Here is a 26,401-nt window from a genome sequence, read left to right as displayed (position 1 = left end):
CAGGGAGACATCTCTAATATGAAGGGGCTGAAGGAATCAAAGATCCCCCTTCATACATCTCTCACAGCACAGCACCCCAAGTGGGAGGCTGCACTGTAAACACACACAGACGCCCACCATCCTAACATTCAAAGAGTGCTTTATCATCTTCACATACTCTTTCTCCCCTGAGGCCTACCATCCGGCAGGTGGAATGGCAAAGCTACTCAACCCTGAGCCAGGACCAGTGCCCAGTCCAGCCCCAGTAGGTCCATGTTCTGGTGCCCAGGGTCCAAATAGGCCAGCCTGCACCATCATGCATCATATAAAGAAAAAAACCAATGATGTGGCAGGCACACCCTTCCTGCAAAAAAAAAAAAAATCCCTTTCAGTTTCTTTAAGTGCCCCAGAATCCTCCTACCTGTTTCAGTGGTTTTCATTGAAATCTATATGCTGGCTGCAAAGTCTCAGATTCTGAGAATTTTACGCAAGAGTGAAAAACTGGCTTTGACTCAAAACAACAAAGCCCTGTAAAAGGAACGACCGAAGTTCAGGAAGGCACAGTGACATAACCGAGAAATATTTGACTCCAAACAAGTGGAAGCACTCTCGGATTCAGGATACACACCAGACTTCCACAGCTGCATCAACAATAGCTCAATAGCTCCGGGGAAGAAATCAAGATAGTGCGGGAGACTCAGGCCACACATCCCAGGTACTAAATCAGCCCAGCTTTGGAGGGAAGCCATTTCAAACGTTCCTGTTATAAACAATGCTGAGATCTCTCTTTATTTCCACTGAGGTTTGCACTGACTAACAGCTGTCAACAACTCAGGAAGACAGGGTTTGGGCCAAGTCTTTCTTCTTTGCAAGTGTTCTTTTATAAACATTGCATTGATCTTTTCAGCAAGGGCAAAATCAAGGCATGCATAATTACTCCAAGGGGCAAAATATCTCTGCATATGCGCATGCCTTTGTTTTGTGTCTGCATCAGAGGAGTCAAACAAAGGTCCTGTATTGAGAAAACAGTTCTTTACTACATTGAAGGAGTAGTTTATTTGAAGCACCCTGGACTGTTTGCTAAGGAGCTATGGTAGTGTAGTGGTAATGAGTCAGGCTGCTAACCTCAAGCTCAGTAGTTTCAAACTATCAGCTGTCCCGTGGGAGAAAGATGAGGCTTTCTGCTCCCGTAAATATTTACAGCCTCAGAAACCCTGTACAGGGTCGCTATGAGTTGGAACCGACTCCACAGCACACCACCACCACCCTCTACTGTTTTCTATAAGGGTCCTTTGGTCTTTACTAAGATTTTAATAAGCTCAAAAGATGACCAGGCTGAAAATAATTTGAAAGGTTTATTAATGTTTAAGAGCATTGTTGTTAGCTGCAGTAGAGTCAGTCCCATCTCCTGGAGACCCCATACACAATGGGATGAGACCTTTGGGGTCCATAGGGGTTTTGCAGGAGTCAATCACCAGGCCTTTCTTCCTGGTCTATCTTAAATTGCAATCTGTTCAGCATCCTTGTTTTGTTGTTAAGCGCTGTCAAATCAGTTCCAACTCATAACAACCCTATCTATGTAGGGGTTCTGAGGAGCGGCTCATTGGTTTGAACCACCAATCTTTCCCTTAGCAGTCCAGCCCTTATCCCACAGTGCCACATCAGGATTCCATTCAGCATCACAGAAACACACAAACCACTAAGGGAAGGTGGTAGGTGCTCAGGAGATGCACTGGCCAGGAATCGAACCCAAGTGTCCCACATGGAAGGTAAGAATTCTACCATTTAACTGCCACTGTCCCCAGTAGAATAAAGAACTCTTTTGGTTTTAATTACTCACTCTACATTCAAAGCACCTGATATGTTGAGCATACTCAGAAATACTAAATACTTTAGGTTTTTGTGGCTCACAGGTCCTGTGAGTGAGCTCTCAACCCCAGAGAGGTTACACTGTGGCCTGAGGACTTTGCTGATAATCTTCTCCACTGTCCACCATCTGGTCAGCTGTACCTACCACAGTGGGCTCAAACGGCTGACCAGAGAGACCATGAAGTGAAGTGAAGAGCCAGTTCTACCTCTTGACTTAATGTTCAATGTCAGCTGGTGGTAGGCAAATGTTTCTCAGGTGAAAGCACACAGCCGAGCTCACCGGCAGCTTGAGACTGGCCCCCAGGGATTGACAGGCTGGACGAGGGCTTGGCGCCACAGTCTCTGGGTGTCCAGAGGTATGCCTGATGGGAGTGAAGCAGCTGCAAGCTCAAATACTGCTGGAAGAACCTCCATTTTCTATTTCTGAAAACTTTCTATATTTCCTTTCATACATTTTTGAAGGGGTTAATTCACAATGTTACTTGAAAATGAGCTGAGATATATTACCATTCTAATGACTTGCCCAGAGGCAAACCCCCGGATAATAAAAACTTAACTTAAAGGTTGCCTACAATGTACCAAAGCAGCTCTGGTAACGCAGTGGTTACGAATCGGGCTGCTAATCTCACGGTCAGCTGTTCGAATCTACCAGCTGTTCCATGGGAGAAAGATGAGGCTTTCTCATCTTTATAGCCTCGGAAACCCTGTACAGGGTCGCTATGAGTTGGAACCGACTCCATGGCACATATAACAACAACTATGTGCCAGTTGAGTCTTGATAACGGCACTGCAGTATAACGTATTGGACCACAAGGTCAGTTCTAATCACAAAGTCAGTGGTTCAAACGCACCAGCCGCTCCTCAGAAACCCTATACAGTGTCACTATGAGTCAGAACTGACTTGACAGCAGTTAACAACAACAACAGCCATGCGCTAGGCACCTTGCAATCTTCCCAACAGTCTACAAGGGTTGTCTCTGTTTGAGAGATAAGGGAACTGAGGCTCAGAGGTGTTAAGGAATTTCCCTAGGTCACACAGCTAGTGAGTGCAGAGGCAGACACCAACACAGATCTGCGTCTCTCCAAAACCACATTATCACCCATGGAAGAGGCCAGAGAAGATTCATGACTCATGACACTGAGGGCAAGTCTGTTTCTGATGCCAAATATGAGCATTTGAAAAGTTCTGTTTGTTATGGGCTAATGCACTGGACTTCAAAGTCAGTTTGAACCACAAGGTTGGCGGTTCAAAGCTCACCAGCCACTCCTCAGAAACCAGGGTCGCTATGGGTAGGAACCGACTCGACATAGCTTAACAACAACATTCTTACTGTCCATGGCATAGAGAGGCCAATTCAGAATCTAGGCGGGCCATGGCCACAGGAGTCTAGCAGGCTCTCAGGAACAGCTCTCAGAGTTAGATGCCTACGTGTACCTTATTTAATGCTCAGTGAGTAGGAGGATCACAAACCCCGTGAAAGAAATCTGCACACCCTTTGGAAGGCTCATGACAGAACACAGCAGCACTAAGGCAACACCAGTCTCTTCCTTGGGGTGGTCAGCAGTTGTCCAGTCAGCCCAACTTGTGGCTACCCTACAAACATATATAATCAGTTGTGGGCCAGACTGTTTAATTCACAGGTTTTTTATTGGCTGCTTTTCAGAAGTAGATTTTCTTGCTAGTCTCTTTTTGTCTGGAAACTCACAGCCACACATAAGACTTCACTGACAGATGGGAAGAGGCTGCACATGAGGTGAATTATCTGTACAGTACTGACCATGCTGTCTAGCAACAGAAAACGCACACATCCAGCCTCACTAGCTGGATCCCCTCAGGGACTCATACACTGAGCATACCTGTGTCTTGGCACTTGAATCTGCCTGTGAGATCTGGCCGGCCCTTCCATAAACCAAGATTAGAGGACGTCGTAGTTCTGATTGGACTGGACCAGCATCAGTCAATGGTCCACCAGATGATGGGGACTCATGGGGTCTCTCACAGGCAGGCAAATGAGACCCGACCCAGTGGACTGGTATCCCAGCCTTGCTGGCCTTCAAGCTCAAGACTCTTCCAAATTACATCCAGAAGCGAGAGCGCACAGTCAAGCCCAAGAAGCCACCTTAGGCGGTGAGAAGTTGGTATTCCTACCATAGTTCTCTAATCTACTGTGTATTAAAGTCACCTGGAGTCCTCATGTGGTGCTGTGGGATAAAGCACTGGACCTCAAGGTCAGTTTGAACCACAAGGCTGGTGGTTCAAACTCATCAGCGGCTCCTTGGAAACCCTATAGAGGGTCACTGAGAGTGAGAGCCAACTGTAAGGCACTTAACAACAACAACAAAGTCACCTGCAGTTTTCTGGGCCCCACTCCAGAACTTCTGAGACAGTAGGTCTGGGGTGAAGCTGGAGTCCCTGAGTATTCCAAATAGTTAACATGATTAGTCATTAACCAAATGGGTGCCTCGGAATAAAGACCTGGCAATCTACTGGAAAAGTAGCCATTGAAAAGCATGGAGTACAGTTCTACTCTGACGTGTATAGAGTTGTCATGAGTCAGCGATAACTGGACCGGTGGGCCTGAGAATGTGTATTTCTAACAAGTCCTCAGGGGAGAGTGATGCTGCTAGTCTGGGGCCCAAGTTTAGAGAACCATTGTTCTAATTACTGAAAGTCAATTATTTCAAGGCATGAGAAGAGGACTCGGAAGAGAAAGGATATTATTATCAGATGCCTCCCATGTTCCAGAGACTTCACAACCACTGACGTTTGCAACAACCTTGCCAAGCAGCTATTGGTTGGTATTCCCTTTTTATAAGTTTGATTGCCGGGAGTTTGTGTAACTTACCTCAAGTTGAACTAATAGCTGGAAGAACTGAGTGATTGACAGGCTTCCTCTTTCTAACTCCTGTCCAGTCTCATCTGGTAGGAGACCCTGGGGTGGGCACTGAGGAGGGACAGAGCAGGAGGAGATGCAGACCCCGAAGGCACTGATGGGGTACCAGGCAAGCTGTCCAAGCTGGTTGCCCCCCTGGGGTCTTGTGAGGCCCATGAGCTCTCACAGAGGCCACAGTGTCTGGCTTAGCATGAAGGGAATCCGGTGACAGGTGGGCTCTTGGGTTACACCTGTCCTCCAAGAGAGATGGTGCCTCCCATTTGAGAGGCAACGAGGATCCTAGCTTCCTGTTGCGGCACTGTAAGATCAGCACTGGACCGCAAACCACAAGGTTGGCAGTTCAAACCTACCAGTCAGTCCTCAGAAACTGTCTTGATGGCACTTAACAACAACAGTGAGGATCCCAGCTTCCTGGTGTGTGCAGGGGCAGGGTGGGAGTTGGGAGAGGGAGACTGGGGTCTGCTGTGGTTGGGGAAATGAACTGGAAGAAGGGAAGAAAGCACCCACCATTTATTCAGCCTCTGCTATGAGCCAAACTACTCCTTACACCATGCATCCAGCTTACGGATAAGGAAACAGAGGCTCAGAGAGGCAAAGCCAGTTTCCCCAGGCTGCACAGAGCATAAGAAGCTGGGAGATAGGACTGGAACCCAGGTTTCCCAGGAGGCATCACTTATACCCATACTCTATCTTCACAGAATCTCGGGTTCAGAGTAGGTCCTAAAACCCTGCTAGTCCAACTTGCTCATTAGACACGTGAATCCCCTCCACTGCTCTGCGGTTGTTTCATGGCCCCTTTGGAGTCTCAGGTCTGAAAGTCCACCTTTGCCTCCTCTCCAAAGGGGTTCTCTCTTTCCACACAAGAATAGTTTTAACACCTTAACACCTTCCTGCCAATGAGGAGGTTTTCAGGTGGGGTGACCAGTCCACAGACGAAAGCTTGCCCACCTTTCTGCTCTGCTTCCCTGGCTGGTAACTAAAATTCAGCCAGGAGAAGGGCCTTTCCAAGACCACTGTAACCTATGTGGGCTTTGCATACCCTGTAGCAGAGAGAGAGCCGCCGCAGCAAAACAGCAATGCTAATGAGCACCCACCACCATGGTACCATACCGTCCAGTTCCTGCTAGGCCAGTGACCCAACATCCCTGGAAAAGTGGACTGTTCCCAAGCTGACTGACCTCCCGGTTGGTGTCTTTGATGTGCAGTCCCAGGTGCACCCTACTGGAGATGGCTTTCAGTAGCTGCCCCCGGATTTTAGCTCTGAAGGAATGCCCACTGCAAGCGCAGTAACCAGAGAAGCTCACGTGGGCAAATTGGGCTCAGCCTGAGGCCCTCAGTCCACTCCTGGTGGAATAATGTAGCCAGACAGCAGAATTCCAAATATTTTTCTGCTTTGGGGTGCAGACAGCCTCCTCTTTCATTCTGAAACAGTCTATTAGCTTGTGATGCTTGTCACCATCTCTCCCCCAAGTGACCTTCTGCTCTGAATTTCCACCAGACTAAACACCCGGGACAACATGGAGGAATTGGGAAGACGCTCAACCTCCCTGTGGATAGCATCTCCTGTCACTCAGTGCTGTGTCTTGCCTTGTTTGGTAACAAGATGTTATGTGTCTCAAGGTAAATACCATCAAAGGCAACATATGGCTGGCAAAGCCCCATTTGCAACGCTGAGCATGCACCAGCTTTCGGCTCGGCGCAGCTCAGTTCACTGCTGTGCTGTGTGCCGTGGTGGGGGTCTGCGTTCCCCTTGGCCTCAATCTGTCTGTTGCGGCTCTTGCTGATGCTAATGGGAGGGCAGCATGTGGATTCTGGGCAGACTAAGTCCCAGTATGCAACACTAAAGCAAAGTCAAGCAATCGTCCAAAGTGAAGTATTGAATCGAAATGAACCTGCTGTTTCTATGAGAAGCTGTTTTTGGCTGAGACCGTTTTAAAATAAAATCCAACCCAAACATCTGTGAAGCCAGAGGAACACGGCATCCTTGAGAACAATCGTTATTACAGTACAACGTAAATGTTCTAAAAATGTGTTTTTAGTCATACCTAATTTCACAGAGCCCAGTGTGTGGAGGACACAAATGAATGGCGGATGTCCTTTAGTCACATGTCTGCATTGCAAGGTCTTGAAACCTTTTAAAATAAGAGACGCTCGTGAAAAATGAGGCTTTTTCTGGGTGATCGGAGAGGCCCTGTGCCAGCTCTCGCCTTGCCGAGCTGGTCATGGGAATCTTGTTATTCTTTTCCTCTGTGGCCTCCTGGTTTAATGGATAGTGACCAAAAAATACTGAATAGGGTTTGCTTAAGCATGCACTGGCTTTTGTTTTGCTTCCTTTTTGTTTGTGTGCATATTCTGTGTGGGAATGTCTGCCTCATGCAAGAATCTCAAACCTCTTTGTAATCTTTTTTGCCCTGTTGTTGTTGTTGTCAAAGGCCTTCGAGTTGGTTCTGACCCATAGTGACCCTGTTCAAGTTTTCCTAGGAGCAACTGGTGAGCCTGAACCTCCGACCTTGTAGCTCAAACTGACTTTGCCTTCTAGCGCATGAACCCACATCACACCAGGACTCTTTTGCCCGAAGTCCATGACAATCAAAAGCGGGTGGGCACTGGAGCAATCTTAGTCATCCAGGAGCGGAATCAGGAGTGTAAGTGAAGTTACCAGATGAGAGATGAAAGGAGACCAGGACCTGCAGATCTGCAGGAAAATGTGGCGAGTGAGAAGGGAGGCCAGAAAGCACAAGGGACAAAGGTCAGGTCAAGCATGGCTCACATCCAGGACAAGAAGGAAGACCCCCTGGGCAGGTTCATCCACTGGCAATGGGAAAAGGAGGCCTGCTGATGTGAAAGCTGCCCAGCTGCTACCGTCTCAACATCATCCCAGCTGCTTGGCTGGCCCTGCGTATCCAATCCGACCTTTTCCAAGCAGAATCAGAAGGACAGCAGCCTAGGAGAAACTCTGTGAGTTATGAATGTTCTTCTTGCTATGATTCCTATGTGTTTAGTTGCAACAAGCGCCAGTGGTGCAGTCATTAAGCACTCAGCTGCTTATCAAAAGGTCATTGGTTCAAGCCCAGCAGCTGCTCCATGGAAGAAACATTTGGTAGTCTGTTTACAGAAAGATTCACAGTCGTGGAAACCTTATGAGGCTGTTCTGCTTGGTCCCAAACAGTCGCCATGCGTCATCATCAAGTCGGCTCAACTACCCAAACCTAAATGGATGGGCTTAGGTTTGGATAGTCCATTGTAATGTAGTTTCTCCTTCACATGCCATTCAGGATGTTCATCTTTAGCTTTGAAACTGGCATCAAATCAGATGAAAAGACAGCAGCAGCTGTCTTCTACACAGTAAGCATGCTGCAAAGCTCACTACACAAGCCCCTCCATCCCCCACACTGGCCAGGTGCTGGCTTAGCCTGTGGTTGACCTCCTGCTCCACCCCAGGGAGCCCAGTGATGGCAGCCCAGCTTGATACAGGGTACAGCAACCCCGACAAATGAGCAGGGTCTGCACAGGTCTGCCACATACTGCCACATTATGCAAACTACAAAGGGACAGTCATCTTCTGAACCAACTGCACAAACTTTCTGTCAGCTCCCACTCTGCACTACTCTAAGAGCTCCTGAGGAACCTGTACATAGACCAAGAGGCAGTTACTCAACTGTAACAAGGGGATACTGAATGGTTTAAAATCAGGAAAGGTGTGTGCCAGGGTTGTATTCTTTCATTATACTTATTCTATCTCTAGGCTGAGCAAATAATCAGAGAAACTGGATTATCTGAGGAAGAACATGGCATCAGGATTGGAGGAAGACTCATGAACAAAATGCAATATGCAGATGATACAACCTTGTTCACTTGAAGCCAAGAGGAATTAAAAAGATCATATTACAGCCTACAGAATGGATTGCACCTCAGTATAAAGATAACAAAGATCCTCACAACTGGACCAATAAATAGCATCATGGTAAATGGAGAAAAGATTGAAGCTGTCAAAGACTTCATTTTGTTTGGATCCACTTTCACCACTCATGGAAGCAGCAGTCAGGAAATCAAGCAACGTATTGCATTAGGCAAATCTGCTGCATAAGACCACTTTAAAGTGCTCAAGAGCAAAGATGTTGAAGACAAAGTACTCAATACTATGACCCAAACCATAATATTTTAAATAATCTCATAGGCCTGTGAAAGTCAGACAATGAATAAGGAAGACCAGAGAAGAATTACTGCATTTGAATTATAGTGTTGGACAAGAACATTGAAAATGCCATGGCTTGCAAGAAGAACAAAGAAATCTATGTTGGAAAAAGTCCAACCTTAGAAGCCAGGATGGCGAGACTTCATGTCTCATGCTTTGGACATATTATCAGGAAGGATCAGTTCCTCAGAAGGACACCATGCTTGGTGGTCAGTGGAGGGTCAGTGAAAAAGCAGAAGACCCCTGAGGAAACAGGTTGGCACAGTAGCAGCAGCAATAGGGTCAAGTGTACCAACAATTTTGAGGATGCCACGGGACTGAGCGATTTTTTGTTCTGTTGTACATAAGGTAGCTATGAGTTGGAACCAACTCAGCAGCATCTAGTAACAACAACACAAGAACACATTATCTTCACAATGTTACATTTAGAATTATACAGATTATTTAGGAGAAATTGAAATTTTTAAATATTGCAAAATGTACCTCAGCTGCCACGTACAGTTGTCATGAACATCATGCTCATCTCCAGCATCTCCAGAACTAGGAACTGAAACAGGAAGAGAAAAAAGAAAATGGATGAGTACTCCAGGAAGGTGAGAACTTGTTATATAGACATAGTCAGTTTTATTGCACATCATAGATAATTTGTATTTGTTTTTGTTTTTTACAATCAAAGGTTTATGGCATTCCTACATAAAACAAATCACAACATCACTGAGGTGTGACTGTATTTGTTATACGAGAATTTGTTCATTCACACTAGTTGCAATTGTGTGCCTCTGAGTTGGTTCCGGCTCATAGTGACCCTGTATTGGGTTTCCAAGGCTGTAAATCTTTAGGGGAGTTGAAAGCCTTATCTGTCTTCTGCAGAGCGGCTGAGAGATTTGAACTGGTGACCTTGCAGTTGGCAACCCAGCTTGTAATCCACTTCGCTACCCTGTCAATGTACCACTTTAGCCATTTTGTAATTATCTTCAGCTAAATTTTGATTTCATGGGATATAAATTATATTGCCTGGTAATTTTGCACTCCTTTGTGTTGCTTCTCTTTGGAATGGGCGCAAATCTGGATCTCTTCCAATTGGTTGGCCACGTAGCTGTCTTCTAAATTTCTTAGCATAGATGAGTGTGTACCTCCAGTGCTGCCTCAGTTTATTTCAATTTGTATTCCATCAATTTCTAGAGCCTTGTCTTGTACCAATGCCTTCAGTGCATCTTGGACATTTTCCTTCAGTACCACTGACTTTGGAGCATATGCTAACTCTTGAAATGGTTGAACATCGACCAGTTCTTTTTGGTACAGTGACTCTGTGTATACCTTCCATTTTCTTTTGATGCTTTCTGCATCATTCGACATATTGCCCATGGACTCCTTTACTATTGCAAGGTTATTGCTGTTAGGTGTCTTTAACTGGATAGAAATGTGAAGTTCCATTTTTAAAAATGTATCGTAAGATTTAATTTTCAGATAATTATATTTAGATTTAGTTTTACTTAGTTAATTTTGATTCAACTTTTTTATATTTAATTATAACTTGTATATTTGCTTTTCAACCTTCAACTTTACTATTTTATAAGAAAAATTATTTTCTTGGTGGTCAACTTTGTTCCACTCAATGTTACCGCTGAAGTAAAATCTGTTGAAATGCACCATAAGGCTTTGACTAAAGCTCTGCCTGAGGACAATGTAGGCTTCAATGTAAAGAATGTCTCCGTCAAAGATGTTCACCATGACAATGTGGCTGGTGATAGCAAAAACAACCCGCCAATGGAAGTAGGTGGCTTCCCTGCCCAGGTGATCATCCTGAACCATCCAGGCCAACTCAGTGCTGGATTGCCACACAGCTCACATTGCAAGTTTGCTCAAAGATAAGATTGATTCCTGCTCTGGTAAGAAGCTGGAAAATGGCCCCAAATTCTTGTCTGATGATGTTGCCATTATTGACGTGGTTTCTGACAAGCCCATGTGTCTTAGGCCGGGTTTTATAGAGAAACAAAACCAGTGAAACCTACATATGTATGTATATAAAGAGAAATTTATTTTCAAGAAAATGGCTTACATTTGTAGGGCCCCAGATCCCCAGGGAGAGAGAGAGTCTTTCCTCACATGTCCATTATATGGAGAGCAGGCCACACCCCCAAGGAAGCATCCTATCAATTGATTGGCTGTTCTTATCTAATCATCTTAGAGTTAACTATGCCTGCTCATAGCCAATCATCATAGAGTTAACTGTCAATGGCCAAACAACTGGGAATCCCAACAAGTTGACACAGAACCTTAACTATCACAGTCTACCCCTTGTCAATTCGGCACCTATAATCCATATGTATAATCCCTAAATAAAGAAAATTGTAAAATCATACTTGCACCTAACATGTACAAAAATGCACTGGCCCCATTTACACCTTATATGTCACAAGTGAACAAAACATAAATACTTGATGTGCATATACATAACGAAACAAAAAATATATATTAATTTAAATGTCCAAAGGGCACATTCTTCAAGCCAGCCTCCTGCCTGTAGACAGGCACACAGCCTTAATCAACTGAAGGGTCTAGAGTCCACAGCTGCTTTGTCTTTCCATGGCAAGTCTGTGCTGTCACCAAATTTCCAGGCATGGATCACATGCTCCAGTCATGTTCTTTGTTCTTATTGGTCCTGGGACCCTCTGTTCCTGAAATGAAACATCTCTGCAATTACAGTTTTGATGACCACAATTAATCTTACCAACAACTACAATTAAAATCAAAATCCTAGCAGCAACAGCCCCTACCCCTTTCACCAGACCCATCTGGAAAAGAGGAAAACTGGTCAGTAGGGTCTCCTTTGTCCCCTCATTCTGAAACCAAGCACTCCCATGAAAGCTTGTAAGACAGCCAGTTCACGCCTTTATAGCCTCCCATTTTTGATAGCCAATGTCTAAATTGCCCATCCCAATCAACCCCGTACAAGGAGAAGGATGCAGACAAGGATGTTCATTGATCTGAAGAATCTTCCATTAAAGTTGGAATTTTGAGCAACTGCATCCATAAGCAAAAGCCCAGTTCATCCAACTGCAGCAATTAACACTTGCTCACAGTATCAAATATCCTTATCTTCATCTGGTTGGGTTTGTCAGCTCTACTCTAATCGTCCAAGCAAGATCAAATGGATACCAATTACAAGTTTGGGAGTTCACACACACCTCCCTGCACCTCAGACCAGTTGGCCCCTTCACCCCCCAGGGGCTCCTCCAGTGCCCATGGGTTCAGGAGTTCACACAACTCTCTAAACTGCAGACCAGCCAAGTCCTTCCTCTTCTTTCATCTCAAGGTCAAAGGATGCCAATAGAACATGTCTAAACTCAGTCTGTGTCTTTATTGCTGCATTTTCCCCAGTTCTACTCACAAGGAGTTCTGGTAGCGTAGTGGTTACCAGTCGGGCTGTGAACCATAAGGTCAGCAGTTCGAAACTACCAGCGATTCCACAGGAGAAAGATGAGGCGTTCTGTTCCCGTAAAGATTTACAGTCTCAGAAACCCTGTGCGGGGTCACTATGAGTCGAAACCAACTCCACGTTACTTAACAGCAACAATAACTCACAAGTAGACCCAGGTGGTCACCAATGAGCATATAGCTCACCAGTTCCCTTTGATTTTCAGATCTAGAAGGGCATTTTCTCTGCTGTGCCTTGCTTTTCTTGCCTTGATACCTCCAAAGCTAACAATTTGCTTGAATATTGAAAAACCACAGTCTGCTTTTTTCTGTCTGCTTTCTTTCAATCATGAATCCTCTGTTCTCCCAACAGTTCTGGATTGGTCTGCATGTCTTTTCAAATGCAAATTTCCCAACTCTAAAGGTTCTAGTCGGGCTCAGGATTCCACCAAAAGTCCCACAAGCTACAAAGGCTTAATATAAAAAGGCTATTTCTTTGTGGGCAAATCCTAACTCCCTTTTTAGCAAATCCAATCAAGTATAGGCTGAAGCCAGGCTTATAAGCTCTCTGTAATCATAATTCCCAATATTCGTTTCTATCACACATGCATGTCTATATTACAATAATAGGTAGGAGAAATCAATATCCAAAAGGCAGTCAAACTTATAACCTTTTTAAAATACTCAATTCAACATTTTCTTCTCCTTTGGACTAACCCCATTCATATGCATATGGCCTTGGGCCTCTGGCAGGTGGATTCCAGTAGGCCTGTGCCTCCCTACTAGCCATCTAGTTCAACCAATGTTATATCTGCTTTAGGCAACTCCAGAAGCTGTTGTGTTCCCTTCTGCTGAAGCATTTTATCCCCTGCATTCCTTTCAGCCACTACAGATAACAAAATCCAAACTAACCATCTAAAAATCAAAATTTTTACTTCCCATGCCCCTTGGTTCTTTCTTCTACAAAATCTCATAGTTTCATGATTCTGAAGCCATTATAATGAATCCTGCTTCTGGTGCCAGCTGTTTAAACTAACTGGGGACCGTGTCTAACTTCCTCTAACTACACAAGGGGAAAAGAGGACCAAACTCAAAATCATCCCAAGGTCTATTCATATGAAGTGGAGGTCAGACATTCCTCCATCTCCACGGTGCCTTTAAAATTAGTCAAACTTGAGTACCAATTTGAAAACTCATCCTTGTGATTTTATTTCTCTAGAATCCCACTCTTTCGGTACCACATATCTTATATTGGGGTTCTAGAGAAGCAAAACCAGCTATATATATATTCATTGTTAAGTGCTGTTGAGTTGGTTCAGACTTACAGCAATCCTGTATAGGGTTTCCAAGGAGCAGCTGGTTTGCAGTTCAAACTGACCTTGTCGTCTAGCAGTGCCACCACACCAGGACACAATCTCTCTCTCTCTCTCTCTCTCATTCTCTCTCTCTATATATGTAAATATGTGTGTGTGTGTGTGTGTGTGTTGACCTTGCAGTTCAAACCAACATTGCAGTCCAATGCATTAATCCACAGTGCCATACCAGAACTCCATACATATATACATGAGATGAATTAAAACTTAATCCGCATTCTGTCTGTAGAATTTATTTTAATCAACTTCTAGAAAAGACAAATACATTATTTTTCAACATAATCTCCTTGTTGTTCAATAAGCTTTCATATTCCCTTGTTTTAAAATGTTATAGGCTGAACTATAAGCTGTAAATGCACCACTTTCTTCACTTCATCAGAGGTGAATTTTCATCCTCCAAGGGCTCCTTGGAGGGGACCAAACAGGTGAAAGTCTGATGGAGCAAGATCAGAATTATAGAGAGGATGCTTTAATACCTTAAAATGGCATTTGTGCAGAGTGTCAGCAGTGTGGGTAGAGGTGTGTAGATGTGCATTGTCATGTAAGATCACAAGGCTCTTGGATAGCAGTCCTCTGCATTTAATCCAAATTGCAGGCTCCAGCTCTTCAGTGAGCATCTCACTGTAACGAGCACTGTGGATTGTTGAACATTTTTCCTGATGGAGTTCCAACACTGGTCCTAAAGATCCCAGAAAACTGCAAGCATCAATTGTCCAGCTGATGGGTGACTTTTGTACTGTTTCTTTTTCAGCGATCAAGGATGTGTCCATTCCATACTCTGCGGTTTACTTTCAGGTGTGTAGTGATGGATCCATGTCTCATCACCAGTAATGATATTTTTAAGAAACTTTGACCCTCCTTCGAGTAGCGGTCCAAATTTTGTTTGCAGCTGTCCTAATGCTTCTGTTTCTACTCTTCCGTGAGTTGTTTCAATACCCATCTCAAACAAACTTTTCGAAATCCAAGTTTGTCATGGATTATTTCACAGGCAGAACCATGGCTGATTTGCAAATGATTTGCCACATAACCCACTGTCACTTGTCTATTTGACAGAATCATTTCACGTGCTCACTGTTGTCATGAGCCGTAGACGTGGACGGGCATTTTAATATAACTGGAGTGTGGATAATTTTTGACTCACCCTTGTAAAAAGCAAGTTTATTATCTTGGAAATGGCTTACAATTATAGAGTCCAGGTCCCTAGGGGAAACAAGAGAGAAAGCGCATTTTTCCAGTGTCCATTATATTGGGAGCAGGTTACACCACCAAGGAAGCATACTGTCATTTGATTGGCTGCTCATAGCCAATCATCATAGAGTTAACTATCAAATTTCAAACAACAGAATGCTGGACCAATCAAATTAACACAGAACCTTACTATCATACCATGTGTGTTGAGAGCTTCTCAGACTATCTTCCTCTAGTTCATTTCACTGTTCGTGATATGGAACAGAATGTTGCTGTGGGTGTTATCGAGACAGTGGACCGACCAAAAGGTTGCTGGAGCTGGCGAAGCAACCAAGATTTCTCAGAAAGGTCTGGAGGCTAAATGAATATTAGCTTTAATACCTGCCCCTCCAGCCTGAATCAGTGGTGGAAGAGTGGTTTTAGAACTATTTGCCTCAATTGATCAATTAAGTTTAATAGTAAAAGATTGGGTAATGATAACAGTTCATTATATACCTTCAGAAGAAAAGGAATGCTTTAATAAGGACCACTTATTTCTTTTTGGGTGTGGCAATTTAAGTTATTAGGTTTTTAAATCAGCATTTTTTTAAATGACCAAAAAATTGTTATAGAATTTTGAGACCCCCCCCCCAAAATGGAGTTTAATGAGAAAAAGAAAGAAAAAAGGCTTTCTTTTTAAATGTATGCAAATTAATTATAGGTGCTTTTACATGTACGTTCACATTTTGATGAAAATATATTCAAAATGCATATACTTTGAATACAATTATATTTCTTAAATCTTTTAACTCATTGCTGTCCATTAAACAAAGATTATGTGAAAAGTAGAGTAAAACATGGTGTTGGTGGTATGCTGTGGAGTCAGTTCCAACTCATAGCGACCCTGCATAGATTTCCGAGACTGTAAATCTTTACGGGAGCAGACACCTTCATCTTTTTCCTGGAGAACAACTAGTAGTTTCGAACTGCTGGCCTTGAGGTTAGCAGCCCGACTCGTAACCACTATATAACTTATGATACTGTTGAAATGAAGTCATAGATCAGAATTTTGTGATTCATAGGATAATCAGTGACTGATTTTTAGAAGATTTTTAGCTCTTTCTCCCTAGTCCATCTCTATTTGTAAGCTCCTCGGAAACCAGCTCAGCATTGTGACCACATTCACATCTCTTCTGACAGACAGGTTGGGACTACACATGAGATACACTGACCAAGAATCAGAGCCTGAGCTTCTGAAGGGGAGGTGAGAATCCTGCCTCAGAACCACAAGTGCCCTCAAACCAAGCCTACACATAGCTAAATAAAATAAGTTCTTCTCCTCATACTTTAGCAAAACTGAAAAAATATATAAAATATAGAAAGCTCTTCTTGTTTTTATATGATGAAAAGTTGGCAGAAATAAAAGACAGCTAAATTAATTATTGCACATGTTTAAATGTTCTGTTGATAGGTTGTTAATGTTTGAATAACGAACAAATAAAAACAAATAACTTATAATTAGTCCATTTTTCCCCTTAAATTGTTTGCCTTCATTTCAACTCAACAGCAGTTAACAGCTATAACAGACTTGATTTGTGTTCCTATACAAGGGGGAAAAGTAGAATTGAATGGTAATGGGATTTTTCCACTAAATTTTGAAGCCCCCTCGTATATTTGAACAATTGAAGACCTCTGTTTTTCTGCCCTTGGTTCTGCAAATGGTCGGTGCAGGCCTGTGAATTACAGAGGACATTCAGCCATATGACTTTACATTATTATATGGGAGACTTATACCTTTTCCTTTAAATAACCACTTTCACATAACTGCCAAACACCACCGAATTCTGTTTATAGAAACTTCTTTTGGCCTGATCTCACTCTCTGGCTGAGGGCTGTTTGTCCCGCACATGGCTCAGGGCCTGACATAGACAACCCTCGAAACAGATTTGTGGACTGAATGCACTATGTGTGCTCTAACTCCCAGCTCTCCGTGTTTTCAGCTCGTCCTTCACTACACATGGGAAGAGACTATGAAATGTCAACACTCTGGGACTTAGTTCAGCAACAGCTGTAAATCCCCAAAAGAGGATGATTCATTTGTCCATTTTTCACTCACATGCCCTAATTCAACAAGGACTTTAAACTGTTGGCACCAAGTCTGGGTGGTACCATGGCATCTCTAGAGGGCACGTGTCACCAGGTACCAAAGCCACTGAATCTTCCCTTTGTTTAGACTGCCAGGTGGCCAGTGCTGCTAAATTTGGGAGCCCTTCCCAGTCAGAGAAGATGGGTAGACAGCTGCCGAACAATAGCTGAGTTTCACATCACACACAGGGGGTTGTCTTTCCAGCACCCGTTCCCCACAGCAGGTTCACACAAATTAATCTGGGAGCATTAGTACCACCAAAGGTGATTTTCACCAGGTAATGAAACAGGCCACTCCACTTTTCTCTTACCTGCACACAGTACAGCCATTGCTCCCAAACAGCCAGGTACGCGATTGCCTTGGCCCTGAAGGTCTTGTTTTCTTGACCTTTTCCACATAATGGCACAAACAGAAAACCACAGGGCTGAATGGGAGAGGGCTGTTCACAGCAGGAGGTGATTAGCACAGACCCCTCCTCCCACGAATCCCCTCCTCCCACCAAGGGGCTAGTTGTGACTGTTGTTAAGTGTCATCCATCGAGTCAAGTCAGTATAGGGTTTCTAAGGCTTTTTAAAATCTTTGTGGGCACAGAAAGCCTCATCCTGCAGGCTCAAACTAAGGGCCTTGTGGTTCGCAGTCCAGTGCTTAGTGTATGGAGCCACCGCACACCCCATCAAGGGTGTGGTGATGGTGATGTGCCAACAGAGTCAGTTCCAACTCATAATGAGCCTACATAGGGTTTCTGAGCCTTTTGTAAATCTTTGTGGGAGCAGAAAACCTCATCTTTCTCCTGCGGAAGCACTCATAGTTTCAAACTGCTGACCTCGAGGTTAGCAGCCCAGCTCATAACCAGTACGCTACCAGAGGTCCTTATCAAGAGGCTTGCTGTTGCTGCTGTTATGTGCTGTCGAGTCAGATCTGACCCATGGTGACCCTGTTAAGGCTTTCCGAGGAACAGTTAGTGAGATTGAACAGCCAACCTCGTGGTTCAAACTTACTTTGCAGTCCAGCGCATTAACCCACACTGCCACACCAGGACTCCTATCAAGGGGGCAAGGGGGGGGGTGCTTAACATCTGGGCACAGTTGTAACCATCTGCCCATAAGATGCTACCAGATGATTCATCCACTGATGGCTTCCCGGCGGATAGGTGAGTGGTGTCCTTTATAATTCTAGGATAGAAGGCTAGCCAAGGGGAGAGAAAGATACAGGACCTGCCATCAATTCTGGGAAGCGGAGCTTCCTGTCCAACTTCAGGGGGCCAAGCAGAGCACCTACTGGCCCTGGATCTTGAGGTAGACTAAGAAAGGTGAGAGAGAGCCTTGGCTTCTCTATTCTTGATCTTCTCTTTTTACACCGAGGTGAGTGCCCAGTCCTGCCTCACATTCTCAAATCCCTTGCAGGGCTCTTCAAACTACCCCCTTATCACAGCAGAGAGAGCCCCTCACTCCCATCCACCCCATAATGATTCACCCTTGTTTCTTTGACTGAGACTCCATCACCCCAAGACATCACCTTTACACTCTAAGGAACCACAGTATCAGTGATTAAGAAACTTCTTGTTGCTCTTGGTAGAAGAAGGGAATGAGTTGGAGATGTGTAGAAGTAATAGCTCAAACCTTCTCTTTTTAAAAATGTTTCGTTGTGAATTGGGTGAAGATTTACAGAGTAGTTCATCAGTTTTCATTCAATAACTCATACACATTTTGTTTCGTACCATTGATGGTAATCCCCACGATGCAACATCAGATATCCCACTTTCTCTCTGTTTCCTGTTTCCATTCCTCCTCCTTTCCTAACCTTTGTGAACTTTATCCTTGAGTAAATGCTATACTTTTTATCTCAAATACTTGATGAGTCTAAGGTGTACGAACCTCACTAGTCTTATGCTTTTCCTTATAGACCTGTCTATTGTCTGGAGAGAGTTCACTTCCAGACCTGAAGAGAGATCAAGAGCCTTAATCTTGGGGTTCCACCTGTTTCTAGCTGGTCTTTTTTTTTTTTTTTTTTTTTTTTATGATTTTGAGTTTTGTTCCACATTTTTCTCCAATTCTATCTAGGACCTCTGGTGTGATCGCTTTCAAGGGAGTTGGAAACGGTAGCCAGGCACAATGTGTTCTTCTGATCTCAGGGTCACAGACATTGATGTGGGTAGTCTAGTGGTCCATTGGACTAATGGTTTCCATGTGTTTTTTATTTTCTTCACTCTTCAGTCCTCTGGACAGGTAGAGGCCCAAATCTGCACCTTAGATGAGCTTTTAAGATGCCAGCCACTACTCACCAAAGTAGGATTGTCTCAAAGCCTTCTTTAGTGGTCCCAAAGAGAGCCAATTTCATCTTTGTTGGGTGTCTAAAAGGTGAGAGAGATGTAGCTGAAGGAAATGTCCAGGAAGGCACATGTAGCTCCAAGGGCACTGCTGAGCCTGTAAGGGTCAGTCCTGAACTGTGGGAGGAGAAGAGCTGTAGTCACCCCTAACAAGCCTCTCCCCAAGCCTGGAGCTAGCTGACCAGACACAGGGATCTGGGACCCTTCCTTTGTCTAGTCTGTACTTGCCATTTCCCAACCACAAACAACCCCTCTCCTGCTCCTCGATTTCTACAGGTATCCTGGCATCTTTTTTATGTTTTTGGGCAAGGCAAGGAGCACAGTGTCTACAAGTCTAGGCTCTGCAACAATAGAGAATGGACCTATCTCTGTTCGTCACTGACCAACTGTGACTATTGACTCAAAAGTTATGCTGGAGTGCACAGTGTTTCAGGTGGCCAGGGCAGGTCATCTTTTAACACCCTTCCCACCCGCTGTGCCACAAAAGTATTCATGTCATACAACCAAGCACACACAAAGGTGCGTAGTGGCTGGTGTCTTAAAAGCTCATCTAAGGTGCAGATTTGGGCCTGCCTCTACTTGTCCAGAGGACTGAAGAGTGAAGAAAATAAAAAATGCATGGAAACAATTTGTCCGTTCTTGCTCATGACAACCACTTGTGTGCAGAGTGGAACTGCCCCATAGGGTTTTCAAGGCTGTCACCTTTCTGAAGCAGATCACCAGATCTTCCAAGGTTCTGAGGGTGGACTTCAATCTCCAACTTTTCATTTGCACCACAAAACTGTGTGCATATCCACATATGTGTATATACACACAGATTGCACACTAAATCCCAAGCAATTAGGAGACTGTTTGAATAAGGATCTCCCATCTGTTCCCATTGGGTGGCATGCACAAAGACACTTACAAAGTGTTATCAATTGAAAACCATTATTATTATTTAGAGAAGGTACAAACCATAAACAAGAACTGATTACTTACAGAAGCAAAGAGCAAACAGCAGGAAGAGATTTGAGGTGATTTGGTCCTCTCCTCAGAAACCCTGTACAGGGTCACCATGAGTCAGAACTGACTCGACAGCACTTAACAACACACGATTTTAGAGTTTACTCATAGGAGTAAAACTCACGTATGTTTAAAAGGGGACCCACTCACCCTCCACAAATTACCCATATCCATTTCTGAGTCACTGGGTGGGCACTCTGTGGACCGGGTGTCAGCAGACGTCTCTTTCACTCAAAACTCAACTCAGGTGTAGCACTGACTGTTTTCATTCGCTCTCACTCTTTCCCTGTCTCTCTCTGTCTTCCTGCTCCCTCTCTTTCTCACTCTCTCTTTCTTCCTATCTCCTTGAAGCTTTCCTTAGTTAAGTCTAGCCCTCCTCCCTCTCTTTCTCACTCTCCCTTTCTTCCTATCTCCCTGCAGTTTTCCTTAGCTAAGTCTAGCCCTCTGTGGGTTTCTAGTTCAGCTCTCAACCAACAGCTTGGGGACAACACTTGGCCAGTGCCACAGTTAGGTAGGCGTTGTGAGGGCTCTCAAGGCAAAATTATTTTATAGGCAGCACCTGTACAGGGATGCCTAAGGTTCTACAGGCAACCTCTCAAGGCCCTCTGGACAGCTGGAGCATTTGCCACAGCCATAAGCCAGACAGTTCAGCCCCCAATCTCTGCTCCGACATCCTTCTACCTGCATAGACCAGATTTCAGCTTCCTCCTCTTCACATAGTGCCCAGCAACTTTGGTGACCTTCTGCCATCAGTGGATGGCTGCAGACAAGTTCATTTGAATTTTAGAAAATATGTCGGGTGACCCTAAAATTTACACTTCCAAAATAAAAACATTACACATCACCATTCACCGTACGCTTCACTGAGCTAAACATTTTCAACATGAAATCTCCCAACTAGTTACATAGAGGACTTCTGGTGTGTCGCTGTAGGATCAGCACTGGACCTGCGAACCACAAAGTCAGCAGTTCAAACTCACCATCATCTCCTCGAAAACCCTATACAGGGTCGCTATGAGTCAGAACCGATTTGACGACACTTAGCAACAACAGTCCCAAAGAAGGACAGAACTGAAGTCTTTCCAATTTATAACATTGTCTTTACAACCACTGTGCTATCGTACTTTCTTCTGAATCTATGGCTGAAACTCAGCAATACGTCGGACCACAGGAGTTGGAGACATGAACTGCATTGGAAGTGAACTTGAGTGATTTTAAAACATTATGGATTTACTCTGGAAATGAACCGAGTACCAGGAGAAGCCTGTGTTGTGGGGCCCAATTATACAACTGGGAGGTCTCCAAATTAATTTCCTCATAGAGTACAATGTCTATTAAAGGATAAGTTATAAAAATGTGCTAAGGAGCTTACATATGTTTTGCTAAAACTCAGCGGCAACTGCAGCGATTGTTTAGAACTTGAAACTAACAAGATTTTGGGAGGAGTAGGAAGCATTTTTTTTAAATCATATTGTGATAATAGAAAGACTTAATTTATGGTTGACTTTATTACAGTTTTCAAATCCTCTCTACATCTTGCAGGAAGATTTTTGTTGTTGTGTAGGGGAGATGTCTTCCATTGCTTACCCTCACGCACCATTGTTAAAAGCATTGGAATGCATTCTCTTTATTGTCTAAAATTCCATTTTCAGCATTGCATTCATAAAAAGCTGTCCAACCTATTCACTATTGTGAAACAAAGTGACCGAAATGAATGGTGGGAGGGTTTTTCTACAACAAGCAGATCTTAACCTCTTGACTTCCTCTAAGAGTCTCTGGGTGTCATCAGTGCTCAAGTGCTCTATTACTAGCCCAGAGTTTGGTGGCTCAGACCTACGCATAGGTATTTCAGAAGACAGGCCACAACCTTGAAAACCTTAGGGAGAAATTCTACTCTGCACACATGGACTCGCCTCTGTGTGTCAGGATCCACTTAATCCAACCAACTAGCGTGAAACTTCTATACTCAGTAAAACAAAAGGGAAAAACCTTACCCTAGTCTCTAGCATTGGGGTTTTGCTGTGTGTCTCTGACTGGGACAAGAGTTATATAGTTTAAAAAAAAAAAAGAGAGAGAGAGAGATAGTATGTATTTCATTTACTCTTATAAACCTTGGGCAAAAGCTATATATTTTTTTCTTATTTTCTTTAACCTTTTGTTGTGAATTGAGTGAAGGTTTACAGACAAGATCGTCAGTTTTACATTCAACAAATCATCCACTTTTGTTTTGTGACTATAATTATCAATGACTATAATCCCCTCCATGTAACAACATCCAACTCCTACAGTCCAACATATTCCTGAGTTTCAACCATAGATTGCAAAGAAAGAATGTGGTTCTTAGTTCCATTCCACCCACCTTCCCATCCCTTCTCAACTTTTTCCTCAGGTAAATGTTGCCCTTTTGATTTTGCATGATTGACCAGCCCATAGTAAGCATGTCTTACTAGTGTTTATGTTCCCCCGGTGTCTACTTACTACTTGGCTAAAATTTCAGCCATGAGGGTGAGTTCCTTTCCAGACCTTAAGGGGGCTCAAGGCCATAACCTCAGGTTCCTCCAGTCTCTTTCTGACTAGTAAACCCAGTGTTTCCTTTTTTTTTTTTTTCAATAATTTTGAGTTCTGTTCCACATTTTCTCTATCCGGAACCTTCTAATGTGATCCCTTTCAGAGCAGTTGGTAGTGGTAGTCAGCTAATGCAACAACAGAGCTCCTTGAGAACTCAGAATCGCTAAAACCAGCAGAGCTCCCCTGGCCTTGAGGCAGATAGGGCAGAAACAAGCCTCACAGGTGACGTTTACTGTATGGTGGTGTTATTTGAACTCATTTGGTCACAATTACCTTGTTAACTGTTATCTAGTGTTCCTGGGAGCTGACTAATCCGCTATTTTTGCTTCTGTACTCTCTGCTGCTCTGGTAGCGTAGTGGTTACGAATTGGACTGCGAACTGCAACATCAGCAGTTCGAAACTACCAGCTGTTCCGCGGGAGAAAGATGAGGCTTTCTACTCCCTGTACAGGGTCACTATGAATCGGAACTGACTCCGTGGCACATAACAACAACTCCCTGCTTCAGCAAATAAACTAGCAGCCATTTCCCTACAGCACGGCAGGCCTGGGAGAATTCATTGTCTCCTGCCATCCGGCTATAGCTGTCTGTTGTGCCAATAAAATTCTCTAAATTGCACATTATAGTGGTCATCATCCTTCTTTGGGGTTCGAACCCGTAACAGTACCATCTACTTCTTCTGCTCTCAGACTTGGAGACTGGCTCCATTAGACTGATTGATTCCAGGCATCTGCAATTCTCATCACTCTTCTTTCTTCTGCACATGGAGAGGCCAGTAGCTGCACCTTAGATAATTACTCATGAGCTTTTAAGATCCCAGATGTTGCTCACTAAAGTTGGACGTAGACATTATTTTTGCTGTTATTAGTTGTCCCGTGTGCAATGAAACAAACGATTGCCTAGTCTTGCAGCTGTGTATTTGGGTGCCTTCTAACCTCGTCATCTATATAGGACAAGGTTCTATTGTGATTCCTAGGGGGTTTATTCCTGATTGTGGCAAGTCCATCACTGGATCTGATTTCCTCGTCGGTCTTAGTCTAGAAGTTCCACCATGGATCCATACTGGTATTTGAAATTCTAGTGACATGGCTTCCAGCATCCTAGCAACACACAAAACATCATAGTAAGACGAACTGACAGACAGGTGGTGGCTAAGAATTGTTGCTGGTTTTCTGTGGAGTCGTCGGTTCCGACGCATATTCACTCTGTATAGAGTTTCCGAGGCTGTAAATCTTTACAGGAGCAGAAAGCCTCATCTTTCTCCGGCAGAGCATCGGGTAGTTTCAAACTGCTGACCTTGAGGTTAGCAGTCTGACTCGTAGCCATTTAGTATTCCCATTTTTCAGGTACAGAGAAATTAAGTAAATTACCCTTGGTCTCATCTCATAGCTGCTAAGAGACAGAATCCTAATTTGTACTAGGTAACTTCCGGAAATGGGCTGCTCAGCTAGCTAGGTCCCTCCAGCCCAGACAAATCATGAAGCATTAAGACCCTAACACTTTAGAGTGAATCTCCATTATTGGCTTTTCTCCTTTATGTGTAGCACTGCAGGATAAGCACTGGTCTTCATGGTCAGGGATTTAAACTCACCAGCTGCTCTCTGGAAACCCTCAACAGGTCGTTATGAGTCAGAACTGACTTGGCGGCACTTAACAGCAACAACAAACCAAAGGCCAGCAAAATGCAGGAAGATGAAGTGGAGAATGACCAGTCCAGTTTGACCCTAATCACTGAGAGGTGGAAATGACTCAGCCAGCCCTCTTACAAACATGTGCCAAGCACCATGCTAGGTGTCACAACCGAGAAGTTTCTCCTATCCAAGATGGAGCCATCCAAGGCAAACTTCACCATGGGAAAACATTTGCTCAAATGTTGCTCCGACTGGGTCTTAAAGACCAGCATTCTGTGTGGAAAAACGTGTGGCTGTTCCTACAAGCAGGGGACACAGAACAGAACTTAGTTCAATTACACAGGTCCTCCTAAAGAACTGCAGTTTTCCACGAAGCTTACAACTTGGCCACGGGGTTGGCCAGCCTCTTACTCACAAAGCTGGCAGGGTGACTTGGCAGCAGGGTGTTGGTCCTCACCTAACACTTTTTTTCCTCAGCTGCTCTCTCACCCAAGAGCACAGCCACTTCCAGAAAGCCTGGCAGCTTCCCAAGTCATAACTCTGTAAATCTGGTGGGTCGGGCACTCAAAGTTCCCAGACCGGCAACGTGACCATGGGTTCTGTTGCTCCCTGGACACCCACATAGTCTGGCGATTGGACTGATGGGCTTAGGGACACCAAAACTCCTAAAATCAATTCCAAATTGGCGTCTAGCATAACCTCCTTCCACAAGGGTGATTATTGGCAGGGCCCGTCCAAGTCCTTTATGCATAGAAAGTTCCATGGAAAACTGAGGCCATTACCTGGATAAATGTAGGCCAAAAAACAGTTACATCTGAAATACTGAACAGCTGAGACCTAGAGGAGTATTGGGGAACTTTTTGCCTTCTCCAGGAATGGTCTGAATGATGGCCTTGGCCCCCTTCTTCCTCCCCTTGTACAGGCCCGGCTTCTGGCTGCTGTGTGTTTCATCCCCCATCTACTCAGAATTCCTCGCAGCGCCCAGGGCACCACGTGGTGCCTTCCAGGAGGAAGAATCAAGGCAGTGTCCTGCTCTGTGGCTGCCTTTTGATGTTCTAGAACTACCTGCACTCTCCCCACTATAGAGCAACCAGCTCTTCCTTGTTTGACCATTGAAGCCACTTACTACAAAACCCAAACCTTCCTCAGCCCAACACCTAGGATAGATACCACTTGTTACTTCAACGAAGCAAGAAGAAAAATCCTTGTGCTGGTGAATCATAGGATCTGTGTGTCTTTGGTCTGAGGAACTTGTCAGAGCTAGATGACCACGCTTCTCCCAACCATGCCTTTGGGTTTGACTCCTTTGACAGAGATTGCTATGTGCCCACCACAGTGGTACTTCCTCATAGCTGCTTCCCCAGAGAACTCATGTTTGAGAAATGCCTCTACGGGTTTAGAGAATACGGCCCAGACAAGCCTCCTACCGTGGACCCATTAGATGGCTAATGGCAAGACGTAAAGACAGGCCCTACCTTGGCGTGTAGGAGGGTGGCATCTCTTCCACCTTCCTGAGGAGACTGAAATGCTGAGCCCTAGAAGAAGGCATCAGATCAGACAGTGATGGCTACATCAGGTTTGGCACAAACCTTCTTCACTGATGCAGAGACCTGTCAATCGTGGTCATTGGGAGGCTGGAGTATCACTGAGGGCATCTTGGAGCCTGAGGGGAGTTAGAAACTGAAAAGAGTTACCCACAGCAAGGGGGATAATGCACTAAATAACTGCCAGTAGCAATGAGAATATTAACTTTCCACTTAAAATTCTCTTACAGGTATTTTATCTATCCCCTGTATTAGGCAAAAATCTGTGGCACAAGACCTCTTTAAAG

Source organism: Chrysochloris asiatica, unplaced genomic scaffold (assembly GCF_000296735.1).
Source record: "Chrysochloris asiatica unplaced genomic scaffold, ChrAsi1.0 scaffold00119, whole genome shotgun sequence".
NCBI lineage: Eukaryota > Metazoa > Chordata > Mammalia > Afrosoricida > Chrysochloridae > Chrysochloris > Chrysochloris asiatica.
The sequence above is the reverse complement of the archived record's forward strand: the minus strand, read 5'-3'. Positions refer to the sequence as shown.